Below are 18,602 nucleotides of genomic sequence, written 5' to 3'. Positions count from 1 at the left end.
TTTTTAAAACACTAAAAATATTACACTCAAGATCGAATATTGTTATTTTGAATATTATTCATAGTAATTATCGCTCTACAGATAATCTATTTTTTTTCCAAAATACATTAATAATTATACTTTCATTTTATTAATATATTGATTAATTTACGTGATAATTTGATTTTATTTAAACTTGGTGTAATAATAATATTATTATGAATTTTGAAGTGTTATCAAGTATATTTTTTTTGAGCTGGTACTTAAATATTATTTTTTGTATAATACCAGTATGTAAAGTTTGTATTTGCAATAAATTAAAACTTTGATTTTTCTTATATTAAAAGGAAATTTATGTGTCATTTATAATACTGTATAGTGTATACATTATAATTTATAATATTATATTATCAAAAATAATTAAGTACCAATTATTTTGTAAATATAAAATAAGGGTTGTAAATATTAAGACGATGCATAACGGAATTAATTTTTTAAGAGTGACAACATATTGGATATTGTATGGAATATTGAATAAGGTATGGATATATCGATGTATGTTAGTCGTAAGCTAGGCTAGTTCCTGAGGACATCAGTCCGTCCAGGCCGGAATAAGGATCAACACCAAAACAGTAGTTAGTCACGGGGTCTAAGGAAATATGCTTTGGGTGAATATTTTTGGCATATTAATATGCACTATATCTTATATCTTTAAACGAGCAATTCTTGTATATATATAATTGGAATCTCGGAATCGGCTCCAACGATTTTCATGAAATTTAGTAGGGGGTTTCGGGGGCGATAAATAGATCTAGCTAGGAAACATTTTTAGAAAATGTCATTTTATTCGTGTTTTATCGAATACCGAGCACAGCTCGGTCTAATAGCTAGTGTACTTTTAAACGGAATGATTTTGTATATAATTTGTTTTTCTGAATTTAGTACTTACAGTATTTTGGGTCGAAAATATGATTTGACTAGGTCTTATGAAAAACCGCTATTTTAATGACGTATTACGTAATAATTCGACCATTACCCGACGTAGGTAGTTACTTTTCTCACTCAGACATTAGCAGCGTAATAACTATAATATTTTGGTGTATGAAAGAGACAAATAGCAATAGGTCATAGGTCAATGGCGTCATTTTCTCAACTGTTCTATCAAAAATTCTAATATCAATGGACTTTTTTTTGCTTTATTGTAATTTAACATTAAAGCGATTCTATAAAAAAAAGGAAAATGAATTGAACTGGACCTACTGACAAGGCAAAACAAAGTAATTAGCTTTGTATGTCAATCAAAATCAATAACAAAACATCAAAGGATCTTGTATGAGTTCTTACATAATTTAAAAAGAACAAAGTTTAACCAATATGGGATACCGTACAAGCTGAAAATAATCACCTGAAGCCATATTCCGACTCCGGGAACAAAATATTATTGTATTATTGTCTATACCAAAGATTATGCATGAAAAATATTATACCTTATGTAAATTGATTTGTAAATATGCACTTGTTTATATGTAACAAAATAAATGTTTTATATTAATCCTGAAACTAATAAAACTATCCATATTGTGTATACAGACGTAGTTATACAATGGTCTTTAGCTGCCAAGCAATTCAAACGTTTCGGGCAAAGACTTTTGTCCTTCTTTCGTTTATAACAAACAGTATTGAATATGGATATTTTTATTAGTACCGGGCTTAATGTTTAGGATAATATGACTGTATTTAAGCTTGTGTTGACTATGTTATTATTTAAAGCTGAAACAAATAAAAACTCACACATACCTCCAAGAATCTTGTGCTTAGTATTGTATTGGGGGCAACAAGGCTTGCATTACCTCACTGTTTTTAATTTACACCTGCATAATATTTATTACAGTTACTTAAGATAATTTATGCCTACATTATTTTCACTTTGTTTTTTTATTACTTTACAATAATAAGCCATAACTTATAACGAATCACTGTGTGCAATACTTATTACTTATTTACATTAGCGTGCCATTTTTACTGTGTGTGAATTTTATAATTTATTCCCAATGTTACCTAGCAATTACTGTTACTTTCGTCCATTGTTAAAGAAGATTATTGTATCTAAGAGTACGTGTAGGTGTTAAATCCTCTACAATATAATATATGTGGGGCAAGAGTGTGTGCCATAATCAAACATTTGCCGATTCTCACCTACAACTGAAATAACAACAACTGAAAATAAGAACCATCTTTTGCGAATTTTTTTCCATAATATCACAATATAAATATAAAATACAGAGGACTATCATCCATGCATGTTCAACTTTAAGTAACTAACAGTGCTGTCTCTACGTTGAACGATTTTGAGTTCAAAGATACAGCTAATAGCTACTCAACTGTATGATATTTATATTGTGACAATATACTGGATACAATTTAATTCCAGTAATCTAAATCAGTTGAATGCACAAGTAAGACTGTTACTCATTGTCGTTTATGTAAACGCGTTATGGATTATACAGGGTGTATCTCCTTAGGCATTATATGCGACGTAGAATTTTGTGTTATTCTTTGCTCTTTAACTTCTAAGCTCGATGTCTGTATTCGGTGTAACTGTAACTCTGTTGTATGTTTTTTAGTTGAGGTAAGATGTTACGTATGTTCTCTTACCCCAACTAACGTTACTCTAGTTGAATGCGATAGGTCGCTAGAAGCTGTAATTATTATCTACTATACACTAAATAATATCTAAGTGCTGTATGTATAAAAACTTCTTTAAGTTCGTAGTTTGCAAATTATTTCATCCAGTTTTTCTCTACATGGTTAGGTTAAAGTTAAAGCAAATATATTTTTAGTTATCATTACAATATTATAGTATCTTATGATAAAATAAACCCGAAATTATTTTCATTCTTACTCTTCACTTAGTAATTTAGCATAACTATATCCATTATTAACAGATGAGAAAATTCGTTGTTAAAAGATGAAAATTATGCATGGATCTGAACATTTATTTTTATAGCACACTCAATGTTCAATGTATTTTGCCTTTGCATTACTGACCTAAATACTCAAGCTACCATAAAACCTTTTTTTCCTAGTTTTCTATTTTAAAAGCTTTTTTTATTCCGCGCAGCTGAACTCTCTAACTCCACTCAGGGAGTTTGAGAAAAACCTTAAATCATAAATGGATATTTTGTGTATTAACCTACAAAAAAATTTTTGTGGGGAATTACGAAGGCAGTCTTGTTCTACACTTTCTAAAGAGCATGACTGGGATAATAACTCTATACGTAATTTTTGTGTCCAAATATAAGTTACTTTTACTAAAAATGGGGCTGAAACATTATGTGCTAGCACCGACTAAGTATAGACCGTATACGAATTATACAACATTGAAACGTACCCTTATTTTATTATACTAGAGATCGTCCAATGGTCGAAATTCGACCTTAGTTTCAACGACATTAGGACTACTACCTATATTTTGTAAAAATATATTGACTATCTGAATATTTTTTTCAACTCTTGTCTCTGGGACTCAGCTGATCTCAGACTGGCCGTGTAAGCATTGTCTAATAGTATCTAAGAGTCAATAAAAAAAACTATAATTCATTTTCAATTTGTCACCTTGTTGTCAACAGACTTCAACCATAAATAAAAGAGTATAATTCGTATGTATAGGCTTGTCACTCAAAAATCTGTCATTTTTCCTAGTGTGTGTGTTGTAGTGTGTGTAATGTTTTATTTAGGTTTATGGTTTTATTTGTTAAAAATATGTATGATAAAAGCATAATTTCAAAATAATATTAGCTCGATGCACTCCTTCACCATATAAACTATAACTGTGCAAAATTTCATTCACCTACGTTTCCCCATTTTTCGTCAAAAGGGATACAAAGATTTTGGCTCACGTATTAATATATAGATTTTATAGGCTGGTTTCATATGCATCCGCTCGGAGAACACGCGGATTGGCGGCTACATCACGAGATTACAAGCAATTGTATGTAAATGACATCGTGACCGCCGCGTGCCGCTACTGAAATAAACCATGAGCCCATACCAGTGGTCCCCAACCTTTTTTTCACACGGGCCACACACTTGGTGTCGCGAGCCTCAACAAAACATTTTTAGGAAAATTACGTTCTTCAAAATTAACGATTTAAAAGTGGACAAAAATTCACAACTTTAACGACGACTTTACATTAGTTTGCCGGTGAGCGTGAATTCAAAATAATTTAACATCACGCGGGCCACTGTTAAGGTGACGCCGCGTTAAAGTAAAAAACCTGGAACAGCAAAAAATGGAAAGGGCATAAGCGACAAAATGGTTTTTGTCGCGTAATTTAAAAACCATAAATACATTTCATATAGCAATGGGCAAATTAAAGTGTATGCTTAAATCAATCTATGGACAAATTTTGGAAGCCTAAGGCTCAATTTCACCAACGACTTAAAGTTAACGCTCGGATTAGTATCGCGTTACTTCTTTCGTTTTTCATATGAATGAAAGAGAAGACATGACATTTTAACAAGCTGTTAACACTAACAGACGTTGGTGTAATTGGGCCTAAATCACTCTCCTCTGTTGGCAAAATAGGAATCCCTTTTTTTACAGACGTCTTTTTGATTGATTACTCTGTGTGTTATAAAAGTTGACCAATCGTGTTATGACATGATGAATACTGACAATGAACTTTGATTTCTTAGCTTTAGTCATTGCTGAGAAAAATCGATATCGCTACAGCCAAATCATCAAGGCGTCGCCTTAAGATACCTTATACAGTTGACCTTAATTGTAGACGAAATTAATAAGTTGTTTGCTCTTAAAGAAAGTTATGTACACTTTGTAGGACAGTCGTTATTATATATATATATTTTTTAATCCGCCAAACCGCGCGTTCGGGCGGACGCATATAAATCCACCCGTATTGTTCATGATGTATTATACCGATTCTGTATTAATTGTATTGTTTATTAATATAATATCTAGAACTGGGTCGAATTTGATAGTTGAACGATTTTCGCTCGAATAAACAACCAGACACTGTTAACAAGTTTAATTAATAAATTGGCGCCATGTTTGTTTAATAAATGAATATTTCCGAGCTTTGTCGAATAGTTTCCCAATGTTTTGAACCCGGTCGAAATTATTTGTGGACCTGATTTGATGACGGCATCAATTGATATTACAGATAATAATATTATGTCTATATACTACAATGTACCATCGAGGAAATTGATTCCTAGGCAGTTGACCTACGTCATTTGGTCGGTTTATGTCAATTCAAAACGAGCTGTGATCGGTCGGATAGATTGGACGTAACTCGACCAAATTACTTAGGTCCGCCATCAACTTCTCTGATAGTACTATCAAAGAACATGACTCATATAGACAGATGACGAATCTACATTATTTTGGTCGCGTTTTGTCAAAGCCAGCCAGATAGAAAAACAGATTACGACTTAAATTAAGTTGACATAATCCGACCTAATGACGTAGGTCCGTCAACTACCTATAAATCTATTTCTCAGATGGTACTCTTGTAATATCAAGTGATGTTACAAAAGAACTCTGTAATATTATTTATTGACCGATAGGGCAAGATGGTCTATTAAACAAGGTGTACCTAACCAAGGTGTAAACAAAGTGGTATTAAGAGTATGTCCTTTACAATATTAATAGTTCACGACGAGAAAACATGTTGGCTAGTTTCTTAGTTTTCTTCTTGATGATAAGTTATTTTAAGCCTTTTCCTATCTTCACGAATTTATTAATTTCCTATTGTGTGGAATTAATTGTATTTTAAACTGAGTTAAGATTGTGTGCTCAAACTTTAAATTTTATTTTTAAACGTGTTTTCTAATAAATCTTTTATATTTATTACTATGTATAGATATTAAATTAATATAATAAAATATATTAATTAAATGTATTTCAATTACTCTAATATTCGTCCTAAACATTGACGTATCATCTCCTGGATATCGAATTAAAAAAATCTGGCAGGTTTCTCGTTATAAAAGATGGTGTTTATCATTTTATCAGATAACGCTTTAAGTGTAGACAGACTTCATAAAGTTCTGTTTTTCATTGAATAAGTATAAGGCATTGTATAATACATTTTTAAGGACGTCCTAGGTGTCCTAGATGTCCAAAGGATATGGTACGTCGATGGTCGTATATAATAAAAGTATAATATTCGAATGGGTTTAGTGAATTATACACTGAGTGCCAGATGAATGTGATTGAATGTAAGTGTCTACTTAAGTGAGTCAATGTAATGTATCCAATACGCGCTTCAGTATAAGGAACAAAATAAAATGTTATTTTACAATATATTTATGGTGTTTTATTTATTAAAAAGACTATAATATTATGTTCCACTTTATAGAGCAGCAATAAGCTTACCTTACTTAACACGGGGCCCATTTAAAAAAAATCAGAAGTAAAAACTATCTTAACAATCCTTAGGGTGCTTGTGCACTACACGGAATTTTACCGTCCGGCGTTCATGACTTTTTTTTTTAAATAAGGGGGCAACCGAGCAAACGGGTCACCTGATGGTAAGCAACTACCGTCACCCATGGACACTCGCAACATCAGAAGAGCTGCAGGTGCGTTGCCGGCCTTTTAAGAGGGAAGACGCTCTTTTCTTGAAGGTTTGCAGGTCGTATAAGTCCGGAAATACTGCTGGTGACAGTTCGTTCCAGAGTTTTACAGTGCGCGGCAGAAAGTTACGCGAAAAACGCACTGTGGAAGACTGCCACTCATCAAGGTGATGAGGATGGTATGTTTTTCGCGTGGGACGATAGCGAAAAGTTGCAGGTGGTATGATTCCGAACAATTCCTCAGAGCACTCCCCGTGATACAACCGATAGAGGATGCAGAGTGAAGCAACATCTCGGCGTAATTCCAGGGGGTCCAAGCTGTTTGAAACACTATGGCAGTCAACAATTCGAGCGGCCCTTCGTTGGATACGATCCAGAGGGAGCAGTTGGTATTTTGGCGCCCCAGCCCAGAGATGGGAACAATATTCCATATGAGGCCGAACCTGCGCCTTGTAGAGTTGTAGGCGTTGTTCCGGATTGAAGTACTGTCTCGCTCTGTTAAGAACACCAAACTTCTTCGAGGCTAATTTGGCCTTACCCTCTAGATGATATCGGAACTGGACTTCGCTCGATATGTTGACGCCAAGTATTTCAATGCTAGGGGAGATGGTTAAAGATGTGCCCTCGAAACGAGGATATACGACCATTGGTGACTTTCTAGTGGTGAACGCGCAGACTTGTGTCTTGGCGGGGTTGAATTGGACCAAGTTACGTCTACCCCATTCAGAGACCTTCTCCAATGAATTTTCCACTTTAGACACAAGTTCGTTTCGACTCTCAGTGACATTTTGCCGAGAAATATTAGGGGAGCCGGTATATACAGCATCACCTGTACTATCATCCGCATAGCAATGAATGCCGTTGGTTTGTAACATGTCATTGATATGCCGTAAGAATAGAGTAGGCGATAGCACACAGCCCTGAGGGACAGTTTCCGAGCAGTTGCCGTCAACTACGACCTTTATGCTTCTATCTGCTAAGAACTAGTGACTAACTAGTGACCCACTTATTACTTAACTTTCACGTTTGCCATATAAATAAGGTAGGAAATCGAGATGCCGCGCCGTGCCGGATGGTAAAATTCCGTATAGTGCACAAACGCCCTTACACGACCTTTTCCGAGCCTCGAAGTTTTCTAAATCAGTTTAAAGACTTACGCATGAAAATTTCAAGACAATTACAGGCAAGCACATAAACCTATAATGCTACAGTATATATTAAGTCTATGGGCAAGCAGAATACTTAATAATAATGAAGATCTCTGTCAGTGTTTTGTCGAAAACCAACTTATCAAAATGTATGGAATTGACACAAGCGTTTGTTAATATTATGACGTTGACGTTCTCGTCTAATGTCAATTCCATACATTTTGATCGGTGATTCTATAAAGAAGCGATAAAGAAATGATCTTGGCTCACACCCCTGCTGTGCGTTAAGGGCCCCGAAGACGATCAAACGGTTTGACTCAAACACGTAAATTTTGGTTTGACTCAAACCGATTTGATCGTTTACAAAGCTAGTTTGAACGGTTTGACAAACATTTACGTGTTTGAAGCTTGTTTGATGAAATTTCATATTTTCGTTGTGTTTGACGCGCCGTTTGATCGTGTTCCGACGCGTTTGATCAAACGAAAAAAAAGAAGCTGTAGTTTCTAGCACTTTTTGAAGAAGAAAAAAAAAAAGAAGCTGTAGTTTCTAGCACTTCCTGTAGATGTTCATGGGTAAAACGATATTATCTTAGTCGATAGGCCATATCATTAATTTGGACCAAAGTCGTTTTCTTTTTTTTTTCTCTTCTGGCGCAGAACATTAACGTTATAAACATAAGATAAGAAAATCGCGATCCTCGTTCTAGAATCTAGAGTCTAGACTCTAGAGCATCTTCTGCATCACAAGACGTGTACCCGACAGCGCGTATTGAATGAAACTGCGCAGTGTCGTTTGACAAACCGTTCAAACCGACATCAAACGGTTGCATCAAACACGTAAGGTTTGAATCAAACCGTTTGATCGTCTCGGGGGCTCTTTACGGTCAGTAATTCGCCTCCATGGTCTAGTGGTATAGAGCGCGGCTCTTGACTCGGAAGTCGCGGGTTCGATTCCCGCGTTGGAAAAATGTTATTTCTAAGTTTGGTTAGGACAACAGGCTGATCACCTGATTGTCTGACAAGTTAGATGATCCATGCGTCGGATGGGCATGTAAAAAGTCGATCCTGCGCCTGATCTCTCGCCGGTCGTGTCGGTCTTCCGTCCCACTGGGTTATGAGAGTAAAGGAATAGAAAGTGCTCTTGTGTACTGCGCCCACACTTGGGCGCTATAAAATTACTCCTGCGTAGCTGGCCTGGTTTCAATAAAACCGGCCACCACGTCGTCACCGAAACCGGTGTAGGTTCACTTAGTTTTGTTACACCTTTTTTTAACAGTTTACTATAAAAGTAGCACCACTGAAAGAGCAAACCTTTTTTTTTGTATGGGCAAACGTCCCAGTGTAATGAATTTGCTCATACGGTTAAAAAACATACTCATTCGGCGCTGCTACTTTTACAGTAAACTCTATATGAGGGAATCATACACACCCGTATTGTCACTTAGTTTTTTTACACACTTTATTATTATTATTACTTTTATATAATTAGGATTGCAGGCGGTTGTCGGCTGATCATGATGAACGGGTGAGTTACTGCAATGGAAAACATGAGAATCTAATTATTATCCTGAATTTATCTCTCAACTATATTGTATTACTTTCTGGGCGGATGCCAACTTCCATTTAGTTGGGTGTGAACACGGCCATTTTATACCCCCGATTGTAGTTTTTGACTGTTAATTGAATAAGTAGTAGGGTATTATTAATTCGATGTATTCCGTTCCTTTTTTTTTTATGAAATAAGGGGGCAAACGAGCAAACGGGTCACCTGATGGAAAGCAACTTCCGTCGCCCATGGACACTCGCAGCATCAGAAGAGCTGCATGTGCGTTGCCGGCCTTTTAAGAGGGAATAGGGTAATAGGGGAGGGTAGGGAAGGGAAGGGAAGAGGGGAGGGTAGGAAAGGGAATAGGGTAGGGGATTGGGCCTCCGGTAAACTCACTCACTCGGCGAAACACAGCGCAAGCGCTGTTTCACGCCGGTTTTCTGTGAGAACGTGGTATTTATCCGGTCGAGCCGGCCCATTCGTGCCAAAGCATGGCTCTCCCACGTATATCCTATAATAGAAATGTTAATGAGTGACTTTAAAAACTATATCATGAGTAAGGACTTAAAAATATTCTAATTATTTTTTTAAAGACGTGATATTTGGCTATTATATTAAATGGAAAAAAAAATTATATATTATAAAAAAATAGATCACTGCGTAAATGTAGCTTAAAGTCAAATAATTATTTACCCAACGCATGGACACTGCGCGCGGGAGTGCGCCCCGCGCCGGCCGCATAGTAATTTACTAAGTGTCAATGATTCGTTTATTTAAAGGGAAATTTGGTAAAAAAGTAAGTACATAATTTTATTACATAATTATAATGAGAATCGAGTACCGAGTACTCGCCATAAGAATTGATCATGTCTCACCAGTCATGGTGTATAATATAGGCCTATATGTTTGGTGTGTTAAAATTGGACTAGTACTTTCTTTTGCTGCTTCGTAGGCATAAACATCACAATAGACTACCAATTCATTACCCTTGTTTCTGTCTTTACCGTAGTAGAGTAAAAAACCGCTAAAAATATATTAATAATCTTTAGATTATATTGGCTTGATTTTATTTGTTTTTCTATAATTATTATCATTAGATATCGCTTGTTTTACCAGTGCGTTGCCCTTGCGAGGTTTAAAAAATATACACTCTCTCCTGGAATTTGTAAGTGTAAACTTCATCGTATTTCAACGCGAAATTTTTCAATTTCCGATTGAAATTTCAATAAAAATCTAGCTTTTCAAAACTTTGTCTATCGCTAGAAAAATTGCAATTCTCCGTACAGCCCGCGGGGGGCGGCGCGACAAAGTGGCAATATTCCGTCTCTACGGGACTCCTCAAACAAGGGGACACGAGAGGGACACACTTATGAAGATTACCATGAGTGAGACAGAGACAGCATCCAGTTATTAATTGGACAGAATTGACGGAAGTTCACGCGAAGCCGTGTTTTTGACAAATTTCGCTTTGATACGCCGATTACTTTCACCTCAACGCGAGGGTAGACAGAAAACATCTTAGATGATTTGTTTGTGAAAAATCCGTTTTGGCAAACACTGAGGGCTCTTAATGAAGATGGTCTCAAACAGGACTCAAATGTAATCCGATGTAATGATGGAAATTTTACAGGTTTTTTTTCATGTCTCGTGTTTTTCTTTAGTCTTTTATATCGTTTTAGAGGGCGCTTAAAATTATTATGGTTCTTTTGTGAGTACATAATTGGAATGAAATTGACGGTCAAAGTGATTTTTAGGTGTTTTTAAGGAGATGTTGCTAGGGATTTATACTCTTAAAAAACTGTATTATTTTTTATATAAAATGTTGCCTACACTTTGATCTAAAGAATTAAATTTAAGTCACTTCAGGATTTTTTAAGTACTTATCTAAAGTTACACAACAGTAGCATGTAATATAATTAAGTAAGTCTGTTATTATAAACAGCCTACTCTACCTGTATTATTATACATGGAGAAGAACGAAATTAACAGCTCAAAGGAGACCCCACGAACTTAACATGGACATAAAATTAAACTGTCACATGCATCGACTCCATACAAGGTAAGTTTACACTCATGCTACTCGGCTATCTTATTAAGGGGGCTTCTACATATTGGGCCATAGCCTACAATAATAATGAATAACATTGGTTGCAAAATTATACATACATAGTAATGAAATATAAGCAGGTTAGCAAGGTAAAACACCAGTGATTGAAGTGAGAGAAATTTGATTATTATTGACATCATACCTTGTTCTTCCAATGCTGGAATCGTACTCACCACCAAAGTCTCGAGAGCCAAGCATTAAACCACTGGACCATTCCCAACAAATACTTAACAAACGATATAAAATGAAACGAATCGAAATAATTCACGTTCAAAGAAGAATCAATTGAAATTCAATAAACAACCTTAATCCGTGTCAGGTCATGTATGAAACCATGTTTGAATACTCGCTTAGGGCTGTCAAAATTTACTATTTCCGGATTTTTAATAAAACGGTTTATTTTATAATAGACTAACTGCCGAAACCTATATTAATTATTACTTAACTGAAATTTTATGAATATTTTGACATAAGCCCCATACATTAACTGGACGCTGTTAAGCATTCGTGTACCAACCCAAAAAAAATTACGTATATTGTGAATGCAATTATGTTCTTGATGATTTAGAACAAAACTGCATTCAAAATTCAACAAAAAAATGTTTGTGGGCTAGGATACCAATGCTTCACTGCGACCAACTATCAATTAGCTTTATTCAATTAAAGTTTAATCATCATTAAAATGTGGCCGTGGGAGTCAGCACAAATTGTAACGTGATTAGGCGATGTTATGTATTTTAAATGAGCCATCCAAAACTGAACTTAACTTACGAGTACTTCATATAAGAACAAAACATTTAACTTACTGACCAACCGCGGCACATGTTAAAAAGTTCAATATTTAAACTAACCATATCCCTATTTTAAATTTTGATACGTAAGGACGAAAATTGATGGGTAAACAGTGTTTATATTTTAGAATTTTGATACTATTGGTATTGAATTTTTTCATGTGAAAAATTAATAACTTATCATAGTTTTCTGGAATGCGACAGCCCTGCTCAACGACCATCCAAATTCATCCAGAACTCCAATTTGGTTTTAATTTAATTAAGCCGATAGACAAAGCAATTTTTGCCGTGACGTGCGCGTGTTTTATTGTTTTTAAGTGTTTTTATTTCATAACTCCGTTTTCATACGCCATTAAATTATGTTTTTGCTCGTTATCGCATTTCTGTTCCTGGCTTTAGACAATGTACAATTTTTGAATGATTTGCGCTATTTTTAAAGGTTTTTGATTTGTAAATGAAACGAGTGCTGAAATCTTTAATACAAGTCAGCAAGTGTGTTGCAATTTTGATACTACATAATGACATTAGGATAACATGATTATCAAGAAATTGTAGACATCTTTGGATGAGCAGATAACATGCGTACAGTATAATTCAATATTCAAACATAATCAATAATTGGTAAATATAGTCGAATATGGACCGCGCCAGGTCTTGCTTTTGAATTAATTGAATATTATCAAAATGGAATTCTATCTTGTATGGAATTTTATTACACTTTGACGCAACTATTGCATTTAAAACCGTGCTTAAGAATTATTCAATATTCATTTATTGAAACTGCTTAAATATTATTATCATGTGTGAATCTCAGGAACAGGAATACAGAAACCGCTTAAAAAGTCAAATATTACATAATACATCTCGCTTACTTCCATACTTCAATATCTACAAGGTGTAACAAAAATAAGTGATAATACTTTAGGGTGTATATGTGTTCCTTATAGAGAGTTCATTGTGAAAGTAGCAGCGCTAAAAGACCAAAATTTTTTTTCACTTTTGTATGGAGAAACTCGTGACGCTCGCGCGCTTGCCCATACAAAAGTGAAAAAAGAAATTGGTCTTTCAGCGCTGCTACTTTCACAGTGAATTCTCTATAAGGAACACATACACACCCTTATGTATTATCACTTATTTTTGTTACACCCTGTATAGGAACCATTTCCGATTAATCAAAATATATCTTGGACTTACCACAAATGAACCTATGAGTTTTAAGAAACACGACCTTAGCATTTAACCAGTATACCATAAGGGGTAAAGTAAGTTATCCAAACACAACATGACGTCTATAGACGTTCCTATCTCATAAAGTTTATGTGTCCACTTTACGACCGCGGAGGTCACTTACGAACATTATATAAGCTCAGACGTTTAATATTGACACTGGTGTGTAACTATAGTATAGCTGGTTCCCTAGAACATTTTTTTTTATTACTAACAAGCTAATATTTCCAGAGTAGTTTCATTTTGATAAGACGAACAACAATTTCCTCTGCGCAAATTCTCGAAAGTGGTAGCTAACAGAGATAGAAAGGATTTAATATTTCGATTTGATGGTCCTAAAATATGGATTGTACGTAAGCAAGAATATTATTATTATTATTTTCAGATGCAAAAAAGTACAACAGGATTAAAATATATGTAGTATTTTTTTGTCATTAAAAACGAAATAAAATCTGAGGGAGAAATTGAAGAATACTATAAGGCATCCATTACACGGTAGGTTTTGCTGTCAGTTTTACCACAGTCATGGCTGTAACTGATGGATAACCTACCGTGTAAGAGTGTGACTGACGGATGCATGAACTATCGCAGTCACGAATTTTGAGTGAGTGTTGTCACATCTGACAAAATAGGAAAAAAAAAATTCGAAACGTATACCTTTGAAAATCATGGCTTTGACTGACTTAAACTGAAGAGAATTGAGTGACCGTCTAATACCATTCGTCAGTCCATCAGTCAAACATAATAATTCATGATTGACGGAATTGACTGTCGCTTGCATGAGCGTGTAATGGATGCCTAACATTCAAATACCATATCCCCATTTCAGTCACTGTAACTTTGATTTTATTAGCTGTATTAACTTTACTATTAATACAAATGTCCGGCCATCTGTGCACAATATACTGGCGTTCATTACTGACCACCAATCACTGGTCCTCATGTCAGATATCTCCAGACATCCACTTCCTTACCTTCGCAACATGTGCTTCTAATGGGCTTCCAGAAAAGATCCACCGCAAGCACCTATATCTGCAAAGAAATATAAACCTTAAGTTACGTACGTTAAAGTTGGAAATGTAGCAAAAGTAGTAGGTAAATATATCGTTTTGTAACGGGATTTTTTTAGCTATGCCATCAATTTCGAAGGTGCTAGGGTGTTTTTACCGACTGACCTATTATTACAAACAATATTTGCGCAATCGGCGAAACTTTCGGAAATGATTTTTATTATTTTTTACGTGATTGGCGATGAAAATATGAGGTTTTGGGGGAAATTCCGTTATTGTGTGGGGGAAATGATCATATTTTACTGGTTATTGGGCGTTTCGTTCTAAGGGGGAACTAGTAGAACGCTTAGCTAACAAGTAACAACTAAAATATGTAGACTGCCTGCTACTGCAGTTGTTGATGTTTTGTCTAGACTTGGAAAGTACTGCGGGGCTAAAATTGTCACATAGCAATTCCTCTCAATCAATTCAGCAAAATGTGAATTGTCAAAACTATCAAACTGACAAATGTCAAATTAGTACGAATTAATGAATTGCAACTTGCAAGCAGACTTGCATTTTGCGATTTTAAAAAAGTGAATCATATTATTATCATTCATGATTCTCCAAAGCAACCATTTTAGCCCCGCTAATCCGACTACAATGAAGTTTTAAATAATAATACCTAAAGTCGCAAAAACTTGTCAATTATTTACCCTAATAGTTCATTATTCCTCTATGTACATTTTCAAGGTTAAAGCCGCAGGCAAAAGCTGTATATTTACTAGTAGCATTAATTGTCTATGCTCGTAGTAACAGTTATTAATTATTACATTATGTAATTGACATACTCATTAAACGTGCTCATTGAACGAGTTCACTAAGGTCACTTTTTTATGAAATAAGGGGGCAAACGAGCAAACGGGTCATCTGATGGAAAGCAACTTCCGTCGCCCATGGACACTCGCAGCATCAGAAGTGCTGCAGATGCGTTGCCGGCCTTTTAAGAGGGAATAGGGTAGTAGGGGAGGGTAGGGACAGGAAGGGAAAGGAATAGGGGAGGGTAGGGAAGGGAATGGGGTAGGGGATTGGACCTCCGGTAAACTCACTCACTCGGCGAAACACAACGCAAGCGCTGTTTAACGCCGTTAAGTAAAATAAATTTGAGTTCCTACTAGTACCATTCTATTGTTACTAGCAGGAACCTAAGTTTACACCTATAATGATAGAAGTTGTAAGTTGTAAATAAATAAATAAAACAGATAGAAGCTTGTTTGGCACACAAAAATTGTTCCTTTTACGAAGATATTATAATATCAACTAAAAATATTTTTTTCAAAATTGTACGTAAAAGGATGAAACAAGGCCTATTTACCTCTTTAAAAATTATAATAAATACAATATCAATTTAAACAATCAAAACGTTACACATTGGAATACCATTTAACTACGTACAATTTCTACGTACGTATTGTTTCGAGACGCGAACTGGGTTGTTTTAATTAAACTGGCAGTGGAACTTAACGTAATGAAGACTTTACACAACATAACCTCAGGTAACAATACGGTTCTGTGATTCGAGAGTTACAAAACATCATCATCAACTCCTTATAAATCTAAATAATAATTAATTATTGTTTAAAACACGTGACAAGGCAGAGCAAAACTGACTAATCAATGTCTTCTTCAAAATCTTCTTGTGAAGTAAAAAACTCTTTAGAAACTACTTCAGAATTATTAAGATCTATAAGGCTTATATTTTATAGATAAATTCGCATTACATCGATGAGTCGCTTTGAACCGATTCTTAGGCCCTTATGCGAAGATTTGATTTTGTACCCCAAATTTTCTACCTGTAGTTCTCACGTTTGGTTTTGAAAGTTACATAATAATGTTTGACCCAGGTTTACTTTAACCACTCTGCGATTGATCGTTTCAATCGATCACAAGTGTAACCTTATTTTTATTTTTAATTTTTTTCCATCCCCCTAACGATATCAGGGCTTGTTTTTTACTTTGTTTCTTAATTTTTTGCTCTTTTTTTAAACTTTTTCTTTTTTATAAAGGTGTTATAACTATTTTACATCGTTCGATTGATCGTTTCAATCGATCGCAAGTTGTAACCTTATTGCAAGTCCGCCGATAAAACATAAAAGCTTACATTTACGTCAAAGGCTATGTATGGCAAAATGATATTCTTTTGAAGCAGGGCACAAGCGAAACTGAAATTTTAAGAGAGCGTTCAAAAATTTAAAAGCAAAAAGGAAAGGCTTTGAGGGGCGGAAGTTGAGCTAAAACTGTTCCCCCTTCATATCCGGCGCACCATGTCATGTTTTTGATTAAAATTTTATCATTTCACATAGTTACTGCATAGTGCATAATATTTCCTGTGAGAAATTATGTATTTGATTATTTAAGTAGCAAAATACAGCTATATAAATTACGACAGATCGCTATCAAACTAGAATAATAATAATGTTTGTTCGTTCGATCGATTTGAGTTTTCAAGAAACCAGTAAATTCCAGTTTCATCATAACTAAATAGTAATATCAGAATAGATAGAGTAACATTAAAGCTAAGTTCAGAGATTTATCGATCATCCATGGATCTATTTATAATAATATTAATTAATGTTTATACGGCTATAATAATTATTATTGTATAAGTATATTTTTATCCGGTATTACACCACTCTCTGAACCCTTTTGTTTTATCATAATAGGCTTGATGACTATTTTTTTTCTTATTGGTAATTGAAAGATCCTTAAAAAATAGAAACATCGCTGAAAGAATGACTCTGATAGCTTAAAAATTCACCAAGATATGACAATTCAAACATCTCATAAAATAGATCTGCCCGAAACGCTCCATACAAAGTGCTACGAAAGACTGACGTCACTCTTTCGTAGTTTGTACGCATCGGAAGAGAACTTTGTTCGATAGATATATTAAATATTGTGTTTATGAAAGTGGTTTTGTAACAAAAGTTGCTTTTCATTGCATAAGTTATCGAATGGTATACAAATATTAAGATATTTAAGTGAAAAAATAATCGACTTGATTATCCAACTTTGAAGGCAATAAAAAATGAAAATGCTATCGAGCTGAAATTTTGGGAACACTTATTTTTCACCGTGATTTCTTTATTTTATTAACAAAATTCGCTAATCTTTGACCTTGTCATCATCCCTATTGCTAAATAGTTGAGGGTCCACTTCAAGTAGCAGTCCTATCTCGACTATCCATTCCTTGTTTTCCGAAATTTCCCGTAAAAAACGCAACGAACGCTGAAACCCGTACATCGACCTCTTGACCCCGAAGCGACAATTTATGATGGCATCCGATGGCCATCAATCGCGGTTAACGTAATACCCCGCGTTTGTCAGGCCGACATCGACTGACACCGACCTGACATCAACCTGACATTTGTCAGTGTTTGTTTTAACCTGAGAAGGTTGAATGACCCCTGTAACTTGATTCGGTTTTGGTTCGTAACAATGCGGGGTGAGTGAACTTGAGAAAGTTTTATTAAGGAGCTGTTTCACCATTTCCTGATAAGTGCTGGATAGGCTATCCACAACTTATCTGACTGATAGAGTATGGAGTATATGTCAGATATTATGATGTTGTGTTTAGTCTATCCGGCACTTATCAGGGAGTGGTGAAACAAGCCCTAATTTTTATAAATAAATATTTGTTAAGAATTTCCTTACTAAGTTACCTACGTAAATATATTTTGTTAGACGAATCACGAAGCTGCCAAATAGCTGCTTGTATCGGGTCATGTCGTACCGAAACGCGACGTGAACCTGAATTTTCAGGTCAGCTTTTAAATTTGTTTTAATGCATTTTAAGGGTGTAAGTTTCGAGCTACTTCATGCTTATATTTTAGTTAATAAATTCGGTAATCTCTAACCCTTAACATATTGTAAAATAGTTTTGTACAAGCTATTTATAATTATTGTAGAATAGTTGTTGCCCGCAACTTCGTCCGAATGAATGTATGTTATTAAAATCGAGATTTAGAAAATTTAACACCCATCTACGACTCTTTTATTTGGATCTATATTACACACGAAATGTTTAATTTAATTCACCTCAGATACTTATCGTCTTGAAAAATCCTTTCTTCGAAGGTAAACAAATTAGAATTTGTTGTGTTAGACTGTTGCCAATAATAATAGGCTTGATGACTATTTTTTTTCTAATTGGTA

At 34.9% G+C, this 18,602-nt stretch overlaps 1 long non-coding RNA gene across 1 annotated transcript; it reads left to right on the top strand.

Annotated features, from left to right (window-relative positions):
• Nucleotides 1-784: 784 nt before the first annotated feature.
• Nucleotides 785-10,805, top strand: LOC121730435. The gene is made up of 3 exons (XR_006036113.1): nt 785-871; nt 9,004-9,015; nt 10,796-10,805. It is a non-coding gene; the product is annotated as an uncharacterized LOC121730435 (long non-coding RNA).
• The last annotated feature ends 7,797 nt before the right edge of the window (nt 10,806-18,602 follow it).

The sequence above is a fragment of the Aricia agestis genome, chromosome 9 (genome assembly GCF_905147365.1).
Source record: "Aricia agestis chromosome 9, ilAriAges1.1, whole genome shotgun sequence".
In the NCBI taxonomy this organism is placed as follows: domain Eukaryota; kingdom Metazoa; phylum Arthropoda; class Insecta; order Lepidoptera; family Lycaenidae; genus Aricia; species Aricia agestis.
Note: the sequence above shows the minus strand (reverse complement) of the source record. Positions and strands in the feature narration are given on the sequence as shown.